The 15,409-nt window shown below is 32.5% G+C and overlaps 1 protein-coding gene across 1 annotated transcript in view; it reads right to left on the reverse strand.

Moving 5' to 3' along the window:
• LOC106101556 (protein sprint) overlaps window positions 1–12,304 on the reverse strand; it is a 90,019-nt gene extending 77,715 nt beyond the window's left edge. The window contains exon 1 of the mRNA XM_013280806.1: window positions 12,028–12,304. The gene's annotated coding sequence lies outside the window, so the exon portion shown is untranslated. The remainder of the gene's footprint in view (window positions 1–12,027) is intronic.
• Between the last annotated feature and the right edge of the window lie 3,105 nt (window positions 12,305–15,409).

A 15,409-nucleotide genomic window follows, 5' to 3' on the forward strand; every position in this document is an offset into this window, starting at 1 on the left:
TACTTTCACTACAGTTTTAGCAACTTACTTTAAAAATAATCTATCATGAAATTACTATAGACAGACTAAAAATACGCAATTTTAAAAAGTATGAAAACGGAAGTTAATAACTGGTTTTTAATTTGGCAGGTGTTGCAATTAATTAGGCAATTTAATAAAGACTAAAGTTAGGTTCATATTAATTCTCAATACCTAAAGATTCCTAATTAACATGAATGATTGACTCCGACTTTATACATATACCAAAAAGTTTATTTGATGATTTCCTGATAAAAGTATTTATCATTTTTTAATAATTATTATTTTTTTCAACTGTTTTTACGTAAGGTGTTTTGGACAAACAAATAAATATAAATGAAAAGGTGCAAGTCATTGGTTGGCAATGTGGTTACTTTGATTGCAATATCGATAGCTGGCAGGTGTTAAAATTTTGTTTTTTAACAACAAAACTTCTTACATTATTAAACCGTAAAATTTTACCCTGGAGATCTTTAATTTGTACAGAAAACACTACACTAAAAACAATTGTTATAAATTATTGTAATTCGCATAACAATTAAATAATTCACTCTGAAACTGAAACAGGCAACATAATATATGGCTATTTAATATAATTATAAAGGACCATTTACACACAGCTTACGAGTAAGTTAAAATTTATATGTGGTGGGGAGTGCGGGGGTAAATGGGCAACCTCCACCCGCAATGGCCGCCTAGTCTATCTGCCTCACTAAATAATAAACGAAGCCACGACTATCACACGATAAAGTAACTGTAGTACTCTTGCAAACTAATAACAAAAGTTGTTTAGTAACGGTATACACGTAATCTTTCTTTAGATTTAAAGTATTTTTGCTGTTCGAACTAGTATTTTTACTGTCTTTCAAGTCGAAGTTGATATGTTAATTTTATAATCAAATCTACATTTGAAATTTAAATAAAAAATCTATCTCTATGAAAATTCGTTGCTCGGATTGTTGTAGCATTTATTCTATGTAGTAATCTAGAATCATAAACGTGGGCTTTCACTGACAAAGCATAAATATGAGCTGAGATTATGTAGAATTAGATTACGTATATTTTTAGGGAGATTCATTCTGCTGAAATCTCAAAGTAAAAGTATTGTAATATAAATGTTGTTTATTGAAAAAAAGACGATTATAAATAGAGTAAAAGACATTCGAAGTCCGGTTATTTCGAATTGATCGATAAAAATATATTTTTTAATATCTAATATACCAGATGTTCGAAAGGTGAGCATAATATGCGTTTAACGCAGGAGTAAGCAATTAACGTATCACACGCGAGGCCGCGGTGAATCACTGGCGCCGAGGAATGTGATTGTCTCTGCAGACGGTTTATATCCACACACATATAAAACATACAAGACTATTAGTAGTTCACAATCATACATCTTTCCTGCAATTTATAGTGTAAGTTATATATAAAAACATCAAGGCATCTGGGAAAAATGATTCAAATATATTGTACTAGCTATCGTCCGCGACTGCGACCACGTGAAATAAAAAAGTACATGTAAGTAACCTGTGTTCTTCCAGATTATCTGTGCCAAATTTCATCGAAATCCGTTCAGTCGTTTAGGCTAGAAACTCTAACAAACATCCATCCATTCATCTAAACTTTCGCATTTATAATATTAGTAGGAAAAGTGGAAATTAGTAGGATTAAAGACCTAGCATTAGTACTTCATACTTCGTAATGTGGGCATTGTAACATAAAATTACCATGTTAAATTTATACGGTTATCTGTAACTATATTCTACAAGTAACTATTCACATTGACTCCAACAAGTTGTTACGACATTTCATAAAGCATTGTGATTTAACTGTAGGTGCGGTAAACGGTAGTCGATTCCGTTATAACAAGATACTGGAATTACTTTATACAATTTATACTACCTTCTTCCCATTAACACAACGTAGGGCGCACATTACTTTGACTACCAAGCAAAGTATATTCAAATACACAGAATAGAACATCACTAAAATACGGCCTTGTACACTAGGCTTTAATGTTCCGAATATTCTTGACGAGGGATAGTGTATCTAATTTGCCTGGCTATTCGCTATGTCTTTACAGTTAAACCAGTCTATAGGTTGATTTTAAGTCTTTGAAGTCAGGTCCAAGATAATTAAAAAGGCTCTAAGCTTGTGTCTATTGAACATTAGACTCGAAGTCTTCTCAAGAACGTTATGTTAAGTTTTTACGCATTGGAATTTCACTAAGAAATAAAACACGAAGTCTAGAGCCGAGTTTACTTGTAGAATTACTTAATGAATGACTTACGTCCGACATAAATGTTCACGCAAACATTACATTTGACATTGAATTAGTTGGAATTGACTCAGATACATTTGTTAAATGTTGAAGCACGCTCCGGTGAATATTAAGGAGACGAGTGGTTCATTGATAAAATTAACTACAACTAAGCACGTAGCGTTTGCAACATGGCGTAATAGTATTGTACAATTAACCTTCTAGTTTTGTTTCTAAGAAACCGTTCAATCAATGGGGCAACAATTATTTTTGCATTTTACGAAATTATTGGCGAAATCAATATTACATTAAAATAAGAAGGCTTTAGTAATCTAAATTTATTACTTTTCTAGAAGACTATTGAAGTTATAATTTTAACGGTTTCAACTATTAAGGCTAATGAGTTGTTCAAAGAAAGCGCAACACTATTGAAGTCCAAAAATAAATATGAGGAAAATAATTAGTATCGCAAGCACGAACAAAGCAGGAAAGCAAAAGTACCATTATGTGTCACCAGACTTCCGACTAATAAAGTCTTAACAATCACCAGACAAAATAGACAGACAATTTTATATATCGAAGGCTCCTACGTAGGCTAACGTAAGTCTGAAATGCCAAATTTAAATGAAAACACTTTACACGTAACCTTTCTTTTTGAAAACAAAAAAATGGTAGTGACGTGACGGTTAACATACTCGTATATTTTCAAAATCAATAATTATCAGTATACAAGCTGTTCCCGCGTGGCTTCATCCGCATGAAATTACAAAAGCTTCATTTCATTCTTTACCTCTGTAAAATGTTCAATTGTAAATGTTAAAATCCAATGCACAAATGACATCGAAGGACTTTGACATTGGATAACAATTACCGTTACCATGTCAAACTTGTTTCCTTGATGTTGTCAGGTTGTAGTTTTTGTCCCCTTTCCGTATGATGTTTTTGCCAAATTATTTACTCCCTTTAGTTTAATAGCGGGAAAATATATACCTTAATGCGTGTCGTAAGTGTAGGGCTTTTTATAAAAAAATACATTTTCAAATATATACTGTAATTGCTGACATCCTACGTAACTAGTGTGTTTACGCTTTATTATGTTAGTACTAGCTTTCACCAGCGAATTCCTCAGCGTGGAATTAAAAAAAAAAAAACAAAAGTCAGTACCCCATATTTTCTTCCAGAATATCCTCTACATTTAAACCAAATTTCATAGAAATCCGTTCAGCCGTTTAGGCTACAAACTCTAACAAACATCCATCCATCTATCTAAACTTTCGCATTTATAATATTAGTATGATAGAAGTATAGATTCAGTAGTTTTAACAGCTGTAGACTACAATAAACACTTTCTAATTCCGATCAATGTAATCATATGTTATATGTTCAGAGAAATAAACACAAACATCTACGTAATTATTTCTAATACTACAGACGGACAACAATGAACTCATTACGTATTGTATCAACATTTGTACTTCTCTGCGTTTGTTAGTAAATTTTGTCAATGGAATTTTTTTATTGATTTGTACGCTATAACTTACGAAAGTATCAATCAAAAAACGTATCTTAAATAGGTAACATCGAAGTGTATATTTACGATGCAAGACAGGTAGGACAAACAGGCATGGCGAGTTGACACAGGCAAACGATGCGGGCCAGCACTAGTTGCCATGTATGATGGCGAGCATACTGATTGCTATCTAGTTACGTAATAAGGGATCGCGTACCGCACACATAGCTATGAAAAACTGCAGGAAATAATAAATTGAACGATCTTAAGCTCGTCAAACATTTACTGTCGGATAATTATCGTAATACGGGCATGGTAACTAAGATTAATGAATACAAGCTGTTGTTCGCGACTTCGTCCGCATGATATAGTTACGCACTGGTAACGTAGCTTTTTAATGGTGAACAAATTTTTGAAATCGATTCAGCAGTTTTTGAGTTATTTAAATATATACAAAAATATAAATCTTTTCTCTTTATAATATTAGTAGAAATCAATAAATATGTTCTGTGCTACCTATACTTAAAAATAAATTATTCCATTGATGTAATAAGACTATTCAATATCCGGAAAATTAAAAAAGATATAGAGAACTAAATAACTTAAGTTTTTTGTAAAACGGAACATCGAATACAAAGAAAACATCGCACGGAAATATGCGTGTACATAAAAAACAAGATAAGTTTTAATTGGCAACGAGCCAACGTAATTAATAAACAAAAATTAGCACATACAATTAATATCTGATCTCAGTTATTACATTCCACTTAACCTCATCCCTTAATTAATACGATAATTAGATGCGGTAGCCTTCTCATTAATGGTTCATATCAAGAGTTTATTACCGTGGATTTCTACAAGTACACGTGTACTAAAACATTTTACATCTCTATCTTTCACTAAGAGAGTAAGAGAGATAACATGCTTTTATATGGATTAAACTTGTTACGGCTTACAAATTTATACCGTTGCATTCCTTTATCAACATAGTTTTTGGTATTTTAATTCTTTATTTTAATTAATGATTGACAATTGAACTTGGCTTATGCTGGGTTTCTAAAGTTCCCATTTATTTTATCACTACCAAGTGATTCACTAGTGTTAGGTTGATCTAAGTTTGTATGGAGTAAAACTAGTTGTAGTTCGGAAACGAATATCATAAAGTTATCGAACCAAAGGTAGCTGGGAAACCGGCCATTAGTCGGTGTTTGGTTTCTATTTAAATGATACATTTACAATATCGTGAGTATCATGCTCTGTACTATCACGATTGCTACGCAATCGGTGTTAAGTGAGCAAACGGCGTTTAATAGCCCACCTAACGAGGTTTTTTAATGTTTACACGTGAATGCATTAGAAACACGCTATATTTTATTATTAGAAAGAATTTGTACGCACACAACGATAACATGCAGAGTACGCACAGGTGGATATTTAAAGGGAATATACGAGTAATATACAAAAGTCAGGTTTAAATTCATTTTCGCTACTTTAATAAAGTCAGGAAAATCCATGCTATTTTTTTAATATTGAGTAATTCATTTTAATGAAATAATAGATTCAATTATAATCGCATGGATAAATAACAAGATTTGAATAGATCGTGTCAAAAATAATTTTCGTTAAGACAGTTTGTTTCAAAACGTAAGAAGGGATGAAATTTGTAATCAATAAAGGATACTTTGTTACTCTTAACATCGTTTGCACGCTTTCTAAATAGGAACGTCATTAATCAGTGCAAAAAAAAAGGTCGACGGGAGCTCTTCGAAGAAGGTTTGTAGAAAAAAGTTTATTATCCTTTTGAAGCAGAAGCACGTGCTAAGAGCCTATTGATGTTAAGTTATTGTTAGAATTTGTACGAGTACTTGGTTGTCAATTTATATAAATTATTTTTTAACAATCGGGGGCCTATTACCTATTACATTAACAAATAATTAGCGCTGGTTAAAAAGATGTAAAATATAAATTGCCAAACCATTTCAATGCGGTTTGCGGACATCGGAGTATAAATCAGTTTATTATCGTCGTATTGAGTTTTTAATAAACAATAAACTAAGGGTCTATCACGAATGTTTTACGAGAACGTATTAAAAGCGTTTTCGAGAAATGAATGAGGTTTATTAGTGTGTTTTTCGTCCGGTAGGGGCGCTACACAAATCTATTACAAATTGGATAACGTTCCGAAATCGTTTTCACTAACATTGGTGATAAGCCATTTGTTTCTACTAACCAAATTGAAGGAAAAATACGTACTAAGTACGACTAGCAGTCGACATTAGCGCAAACAATACCTTACAAGTTTTATAGTTTTATCATATTATTATAGATATTTACATCGTTAGAAGTTCAGGGACGTATGACGTGTCTACGACGTCGATGTTAAGCTTTGAACATGACGAATCGCTCTCATCGTTCTCGAAAGCGAACAGAGGGGGGCGTTAAGATAAGGGAGACTTAACCTACATCTGGCCGGCGGGCTCTTTGACATAATGAAATCGCTTAAAATGCAAGAACATGATCCCTCTACTAGTAAACAAAACCACGGATCGAAAATTCATATCTAAAAGCATGAACTGGGCACTTCATTAAAAAATGCCTAACACACAAAATGCAAAACCGCTTTAGCCGCATATTAAAAAAAAAGGATCTAAGCCAAATGAGTAAGTTAAAGCCAGTCTACGATCCAAGTCCAGTCGATTAACATTAAAGGAAGCCGTATTTAGCTAATGAATGCAGACGTTCGTAGAATTTTGAATTTTAGAAGTGGCACCGCTACACGCAGTATAAGGAGAGAGAACAATGGCCGCTACCTTCCGCCTTGGACACATTAGCGAATACCGCATATGTGCCAATTAAAAACCTATGAATGATTGTAATTGTGAACGCATTATACTCAATTAGCTACGTTTATATCAACTTAAGTAATAACTTTTATAAAATATCACTCTTTCATATGTTTAATTACAGTTTAATTCGCGTGATCCATATTATTGAATTATCACAAATAATCAGTATAATAGTAATTTGCTTAAATGTTTAATACAGTAAACTGTTAAGTAAAGCTTTAAAGCAAATTATGCAATAAACAACTTTCGTGTTTTTGTTACATCATTTTTATTGCATCGTAGCTAATATTAATTAAATCTATCTTAATTGCTCGTAAATAACTTTTTTTTAATCGCTAGTTGTTCGCGCGCGAGACGCTGGCAACACTCGCACGTCAGAACGAAACATAACGGCGACGAAGTGATCCTACAACGCGCATACTTGTCTTATATTATTGTAAACTGTAATATTGCCCAATCAACCATTTAAACCAAACACTAGTTTAAACATAAACAATAAAATCTAGGTTTAATAATGAATTTCAATGACATTAAAATTTGCTTGATCAAAAAAATTGCTTGATATATTAACTGACTCGTAAAATGCATAAATAAAATCTATATAATTAATCTATTTGCAAATTAAATTGCAAATCTGTTATTAGATCCGCGATATAGAAAAACATCGATAAAAACCGCATTGGTTTACAATATTTACTTATTATAATTTGATACATCCGCATATTTCAATCGCGGTAATAACACTCATGCGCTTACAAATATAAATTTTTTTGCACACTCTGAAAGTAGTTACTCTATATCCATACAGTAACATATCAAACATATCAACTCTTTAATCGACTTATGTGGTAACCGTTTATCATTAATTTAATAAAAACATATAAGGCTTCTGTGTTTTAGAAACAACCTTTGTGTTATAAAATAGCTTAATTCTACCTGAATGGTCAGGGGCAACTGGAAAATGTTGATATCCGCTTAGTGTAAACCTCTTTTAAGTGTTACTAAAGCGTCGGAAGGCTCTACCGATCATAATTACCTTCACTATTATCTCTAAATAGAATAATTACACGTCATTGAGCGTAATTATAGTAAGGTTGTTATATGTACACACGGAGTATCTAAATTCAATATAAAATTAAACAATAAAAGTTGCCTATGTTACATTGGTGGAACTCTTGATTTAGTACAATGTAAACGTGTTATCCAACATCCAAAGTGCACTGACAGACTAGTCTAGAAGGTAAATAAAGCCACAAACATTGTGATTGCCGCGACAGCGACATCGCACATTGTATTGCAGAGTCATGGCATTTCGTAACCACAATCGGACGCATTCCATCGCACAGTGCAACGCCCCGCAGGCAAAACAACGTTTACTTACGCCTATTTGCATTAGAAGGTAAAATAATTACATTTAAAATCGATTAGTATATTTAAGTAAGCAATGAATTTTGTAACAATAGATAAATGCTGAAAATTAAGGTCTAGTTCGTAGGCAAGAAATGCAATTTAAAAAAAACTATCCCTTTATGGTATACAGATGTCGAATAAAACAATGTATGTATCTTGTAATAATAACAATGTATCTTTCATAACAATGATAATGATTATCGAATGAGCACTAAATAAAAAAATTAAAACGTATGACTTAGAAGCACACTTCTTTTTTGTGACTGTATGGCCACTGTTTGCCTTGAAGAGGCATTTACAGATTAACCGGGCTTGAGGTGGCGGAGCGCAGATGGCGCTTAGCCTAAACCTCGTTTATGAGTAACTAAAATCGAGAGTTCCCTCAGGAGCCTCGGCACGAGCCGTTACCTCGACACGAGCCGTTACTTCGATATTATTAGATAGAAGCACACGTAGCCTTACTTTTGTCTAATATTTCTTAGATCATGTTATAGATAATTCATAATTCTTCGAACCTATTAAAACGCGTATGTTATACAGTTCAGTATCTCTACATCTTGTTAAATGGCATATGACTTTAATCGCGAGTAAATAAACCTGTTATTATTTGAGGCCAACGTATAATCAACGTCAATAAAATTATCTTAAGAAAAAATACTTGGCTCGTTTCGTTAAGTTCGTTACGGCCTTCAATATAACACACCCTTAAATTTCACAGGTGGATTAAACAAAACACGTGTTATAATAGATAATAATTACTAATCAACCGAATTAATCGTGGAATTAATTTAACTTAGATAAGGCGCATTCAGACACTTTCGAATAAAGTTGCAACTAAAGTACAGTAGAATTTAAGAATTCCACCAGCCTCGTATTCAATGCCCCTGATCCAATATAACTTATAATAGCTGCAGACACGAATCATGTAACAAATTAGCCGGCACGCGCGAAAACGGTGCCGTTTGCGCAATCCGCGGCAACTCATCGAAGATTGTTGCCCTCGCGGCTAGTCGAGTGGCTAACGGTACATCACCGCTCTACCCGCATTGTTTTGGACCATCTTAATATACCTTCGGTAATATGCCCTTTATTACATTCCCACGGTTCGTGTGTATGACCTTGTTAGTTCAAGTTGCAACAGTTACAACGATTTTATACTTATATAAAAAATAGAAAAGACAACTGAACTCACAATGTCATAATCCCAATTTATAAAATCCTTGATCCCTTCTTTCTGTGTAATTATGTATATTGAAATACTCGCTTTTGCCTGCGGCTGCGTCCGCGTAGAATAAAAAGAGACATTGTAAAATATAGTCTATGTTACTCAAAGATACCTTTATAACGGTGCAAGAATTTTTAAAATCGGCCCAGTACATTTTAAAGCAATTCATTACAATCAAACAAACAATGTTATCCTCTTTATAATATTAGTACAGATAAACAAGGCAGTTGAGATGAAGTACGACGAAAGTAATAACTAAGATCTATTCAATGTTTCTCGACAAAACAAAGACATTAACTGAAATAGGAACAAACGAAACGCATTAAGTAACCAATAGACCACTTCTAATAATAACTCTACTTAATCGGAGACCTTATCTAGTAATAGTTACAATGTAACTTAGATGGAGTTACTTATTTAGTTTACTACTATGAGTATTACATGTAGGTTTATTGGCTATTTTTTTAAATACCTATATAAGTTCAGTGTTATATAACATTACGTAAGTTATGAATTTAACCAAAAAAATAGACATGATTAAAAAATACATTGTACGATTTAGGAAAAGTAAAGCAAACAATTAACAATACAAAAGTATATAAAATCACAGGTTTATGGTTGTCTAATAATTATTCAAAACATTTCAAGTATCGATTAGACTATACCTTTTTGACCGCCTTCCCAAAATAAGGAGGTACTCAATTCGTCTGTAAGTTTTTTTTTTTTATAGCTTGGTTTTAAATTAATATCTGTCAACAAATATTAGTTGATATTTAAATTTTATGACCAATTATTTTTATCTCAATGTTCTGTCCCAATAATGTTTAATCAGAACGCAATTAGGGTTAAGGCGATAAGCTACAGTCTGCTCACGCTGATAATGTTTGATTAAGAGATATGGGATTACGTGAGGCATATTTGGGCTTTACTTCTGTAATACCCAAGGCTATAATTAGATTAAAAATTACAAAATGTAGCTTTTTATTATGTAACATTTACTTGTTTCGTCTTAATTTTTTTTTAGAAAAATCAAAGTCTATACAAAATACTTGGATTTCTGTCATGATTATTAACGTCCCTTCTGTTTTTATTTAAATTTGGTTGAGTATTATTGTAACTTGGTACTATCATTTTTATGTCCAAAACGCATACAACTGGACATTAGAGAGATTAAATCAATATTAATGTCCGTAATCTGACAATAATCGAATATTGCTAATCCGAGATGCAGCGACAATCAACACGGATTCTAAACATGTCGGGGGAACAATGTCAACGACCGACGACCCCGCTTGCGAAATGCATCAAAAAACAGGGGCTTGTACCATATTAGGGTCAAAATATCGATTTTACGATCTACATTGTATTTTATAACAAGAGTAGGGTGCGCGTGCGCTTACTTATTATTAGAGACTTAAAATGGAATAGAAATATAACAGAACAACAGAAGTTTGGCAAATTAATCTAACACGAAACTTTTGGTTTAATGTTATCTAAAATTTATATAAATTACAAACATTAATTAAAATATTTGAAAGCGTATTAAAAACCTAGATACTAATGTAATAAACGATACCAGTCAGTTGGTTTCTCATAAATCAATAACAATAAAAGATTTAATTACACTTTCAACGCGTCGTTTTTTAAAATGTCGTTGAACGAGTTTCTTTAAGAATTAAAGGAAGTTGAGAGCGTTTATAAGATGTTACGAAGCTTAAGTTGCGACTGGACGGAGTTGTCCCGACATCGGACACGTCTCGACTCGCTCTACTGAATTTTAAAGACGTTATTTTTAAATTAACCAACATTTTTCGAAGACACGCAAGAACACGTCAACAAATAATTAAAAGATTTTAAACTAACGATTGCAGAGTCTGTCGAAACAGATAATGAATAAAAAGAATAAAAAAATCGACAACATTAGTAAACATAAAGGAAGCTATACATTGATGTAACATTACATATTTGGCAAAGATCTGTAATTTACAAATTAGATAAAGACTAACTAACTTAAAATAGCCCAGACTTTACAATTTGTGATTCCTAAAATCGGATCCGGTCCAAAATAGTTAAGTAATTACTTGATTTTGTTACGCCTCCTAAATTATAATGTAACCATTTTGTAGACGAAGGTAACATAACTTATCGTGTATGTAAAGAAGGTACAAAAATTACACAAATTTAAATTTGTCGTGTATTAAATTAAGCTACACAAGGGCTCGGTTAACCAGAGGCTGGGGAGTAGAGACGATCAATTTCAAGGGTCCCCTTTTATTCAAATCCCGCCTTTGTCTCTCGTATTTCATACAATATTATTCTACAATAAAGTGATCTTCATGTCGATCAGAGCTTACAGCTCCGTTAAAGGTAAGTTTAACAACGAGAAAAAGACAAATTAGTGCAAAGTGATGATGTACTAATACTTTTTAATGATATTGTGCATCTTGTGCAATATAAGAATAGCATTTAGGGTTCACTCAACTAATAAAATACGAATGATATGGCAACAGCATTTTAATTTACGCTTTGTAAAAGAACGATGGTAAACACTAACTCTAAAGTACTGCGGGTTTCAAAATACGCAAACGCTTTAGCGTATACAAAAACGCTTAACTACCAGATAAGAGTTATCGATATTGATAAAGCAACTGTGTTGATGATATCATTTTTAATCTATATGGAGAAATAAAAAATACAAAAATATTTAATACAAAATAATAAATTCCAAGCAATTAGGAAAACAAATATTAATACGTACTGCTTAAAGAAACAGAGTTATCACTCAGCGAAACAATACACAACAGGCCGAACAGAAAAAAACGAGCAATTAACAAAACTTAAAAAAAAAAAACAAAACGCAAAGGAACTTGAACCATTTACCGGTCAACTCGCGAACTTGTCAACAACACTTCACAATATTCGACGACAATATCAAATTTTCTTATTGAAATTTGATAAGTGTACGTAGGACGCAACACGCGTACAGACGAACGGGACGCGCGCCGCGACGACCGTGTCTCGACCAACTGACGTTTGTTCCGACTCGCCGGCTATCTCCGTCCCTCTCCAATACGCATGTCCGGAACTAGAACCCTTCATAGTATTCACATTTATACCATTTTTACAACACTTTCCTACATAAACAACTAGCAGACCATAAAATAAGCATTTTGCGTACATTCAGAGCGAAACAGAAATCAAACAGACAAGGTTGATCGTGATATAACCTACGGCCGAGCTTATTCAGGTTTTGCACCTGGCTTTCAAAGATAAGGAGATTTTACGCCGCTGTGGGGAGGTACAGTATCTGATTTTAATTTTACAATGAGCCGCAAATTTTTCTCTTTATACCCACATCTGGAGAAATTGATAAACTCCCTAATTAACTTATTCTAATTATGTAACGTCATTGAACAAATAAAAATGTTAAAATAAAGTATAACAATGTATTTAATCTAGACCCAGTGTGTCTCATGCATGTATTTTACATTGACAACAAACTACCCACCTGAAATTAAAAAAGACCACCATGACCAATAATGACATTTCGTAACACATTATACTCAAATATCCTTGGTAGTTCGCAATTATATGGTTTAGGATTTGGTTGTATTTTGTTGTAGTGGTGAAGCTATTTGAACCTTTAACTGTAAAGTGAACTGTGCAGTACCAATCCAAACTTTAATTTTTAATAGCACCAAGTATACAAACATAAATGTATGAAAATGTATCGTTGAAAATATATTTAAAAACCATATTCTTCCAGAGGATGTCATCTTTATTGATAAAGTTCTAGTTAAAAGGATGCTAATACAATAGAAGTATATTTATGATACGATTGTACAACATCTTAACTTTCACGTGAACATCGGGCTGGCAATGAAAGCGACATTGTCATCACGCCTCCACAATGCACAATGGATGTGACGAGTGTCTCATGGAGCTACAACTGACCTTCATACGGTGAAACTCACCGCATACAATGTTGATACGAAGAGTTTTAACATACAACCTACACTATACATATTATCTAATTAAATAAAAAGAAGAGAGACATTTAAGGTGCGGACTTGTTCTACGACGAGAGGAAGGGAACATAAACAAGAAAGTGTGAAGATTGAATGTTTGGCTATACAGGTTGAGGAAGACCAAAGAAAGTATGGGTGGGCTGTGTGAAAGGGGATATGCTTAAGATGGGAGTGAATTCAGATATGACGGCTGATAGAAATGTATGGAAGGGCAGCACCTACCGACCCTCCGTAGCGATAAGTTGATGATGAAGAGAGACACTTACGATGGACTTTGAATAAAAAATAATATCCTTTATGTATTTTAAATTATTATATCAAAATTAATTAAGGAAGCCCAGTCTACTTTTCTTAAAAGAAATGCATCAACATAAACATTAAATGATTTATAATAAAAAAAATATTTCGACGGAAGTTGCAAATAATAATCGTAGCTAAACCGATGTTTATCTGATATCAACTGGTCGGTATGACCTTGTAGCATTGTGTGGTTTTTGCTAGGTCAGAGCGCTGCCGCTTCAACGTTCAGGTTGCTTATATCACCTATACATTTATTTAGCAGGACATTATATTCATAACAGTCATTTGTAATTTGTAATTAAATGTTTCATCAGTATTTTAGATTTCAAATTAAACAATTATCAATTATACTCCGTCAAATTAAAAAAAAAACATTAAGAAGTAAATTTTAAAAACTTCAATTAACAGACGGATAAAAGTTGTATATTTTGATTGCAAATGTCATATAGAGTAGAACCTTGATAAGTTAAAGTTCAAGGGAAACACAAAATACTTTAAGTTATAGAGGCTTTAAATTATCAAGGGTCTATGTTGTAGAGATTTTGGACTTTGATGTAAAAGGAACATATTATTTTTTGAAGTTATAGAGGTTTTTAAGTTACTGACGTTTGAGCTATCGAGGTTCTACTGCAATATTGTTAAGTTAAACAGTACGTAGTTACAAAAAATAAAAGGTAATAACAATTTCGTGATACAAGTTAAACACATCTAAGGGAGTTTGTTTAAGTGAGGAAACAAACAAACATCGTCGTGTTCAACAAACATATCAAACCACCCGTGTCCTGCGCCTGGGGGTTTAAGGTTCACCACCACTACAAGATATGACAAGCTATGATATAATTCATCTAATAAAACAAAATAAAAAAAACGCTAAAATTAAAACACACTATTACTTTGTCAAATACATCAACCAATTTGTGTATGGTGAATCAATTTCTTGCAGTCAACTAATATACAAGATTGAGTGACTTGAGAGTATAATATATTTTTTTACATAGTTATATAGCTTTTAGTGTACAACTTCCTAAACGCAGTATAGCAGACTCAGACTTTAACTTTAGTCTGGCGCCGAGTACAGCATCTGAAAGCAAATAATTCCTACAATGCTGCGTTCCAATTTACCATAATTTTTATAATAAGCTGCAAAAATGATATTGTATGTAGAGGTTATAAGGAGGTTAAATATGTTTCTTTTAATTGTGTTTTCTTTTTAATTGATTTCGAAATTTATATTTTGACGTTGGTTTAAAATTAGTTTTAAGTTGAGAGAGAAAAAAGAGGAACGACAACGTATGAAGATGTGTTTTTTGGAAAAGGTAAATATTAAAAATAGTGATAAACAACGAGTTTATTTTTATTTTATCGAGCCACAACCCCACATGTATATTAAAAGTTTTAATAACATGAATGTATACTATATTAATAACTAGCTGTTGCCCGCGACTTCGTCCACGTGGAATGGAAATAATAGTAAAAAATAACCTATGTTACTCAATGACAACATAGCTACTTAATGGTACAAGAATTTTTGAGATCAGCCCAGAAATTTTTTCAGTTATTTCAATACATACAAAAATACAAATCTTTCCTCTTTATAATGTTAGTATAGATTGTTTACATGTGAATAAATAAAAATCAGATATATACCTTTGTTCCATTATCAAAATGCATCTTTCTCATTTTTAGTTATTTCGTAGTACGTAACGGAAAAAATAAATATTCATCGAGCTGTATTTCAGATAAAAATCATGTCGCATTTCAATACTGCAGTTTTTTCTGTTTCTTGTTAGCGTTTAATTAAAATGATTTTTT

This window comes from Papilio polytes, unplaced genomic scaffold (genome assembly GCF_000836215.1).
Source record: "Papilio polytes unplaced genomic scaffold, Ppol_1.0 DF823980.1, whole genome shotgun sequence".
NCBI lineage: Eukaryota > Metazoa > Arthropoda > Insecta > Lepidoptera > Papilionidae > Papilio > Papilio polytes.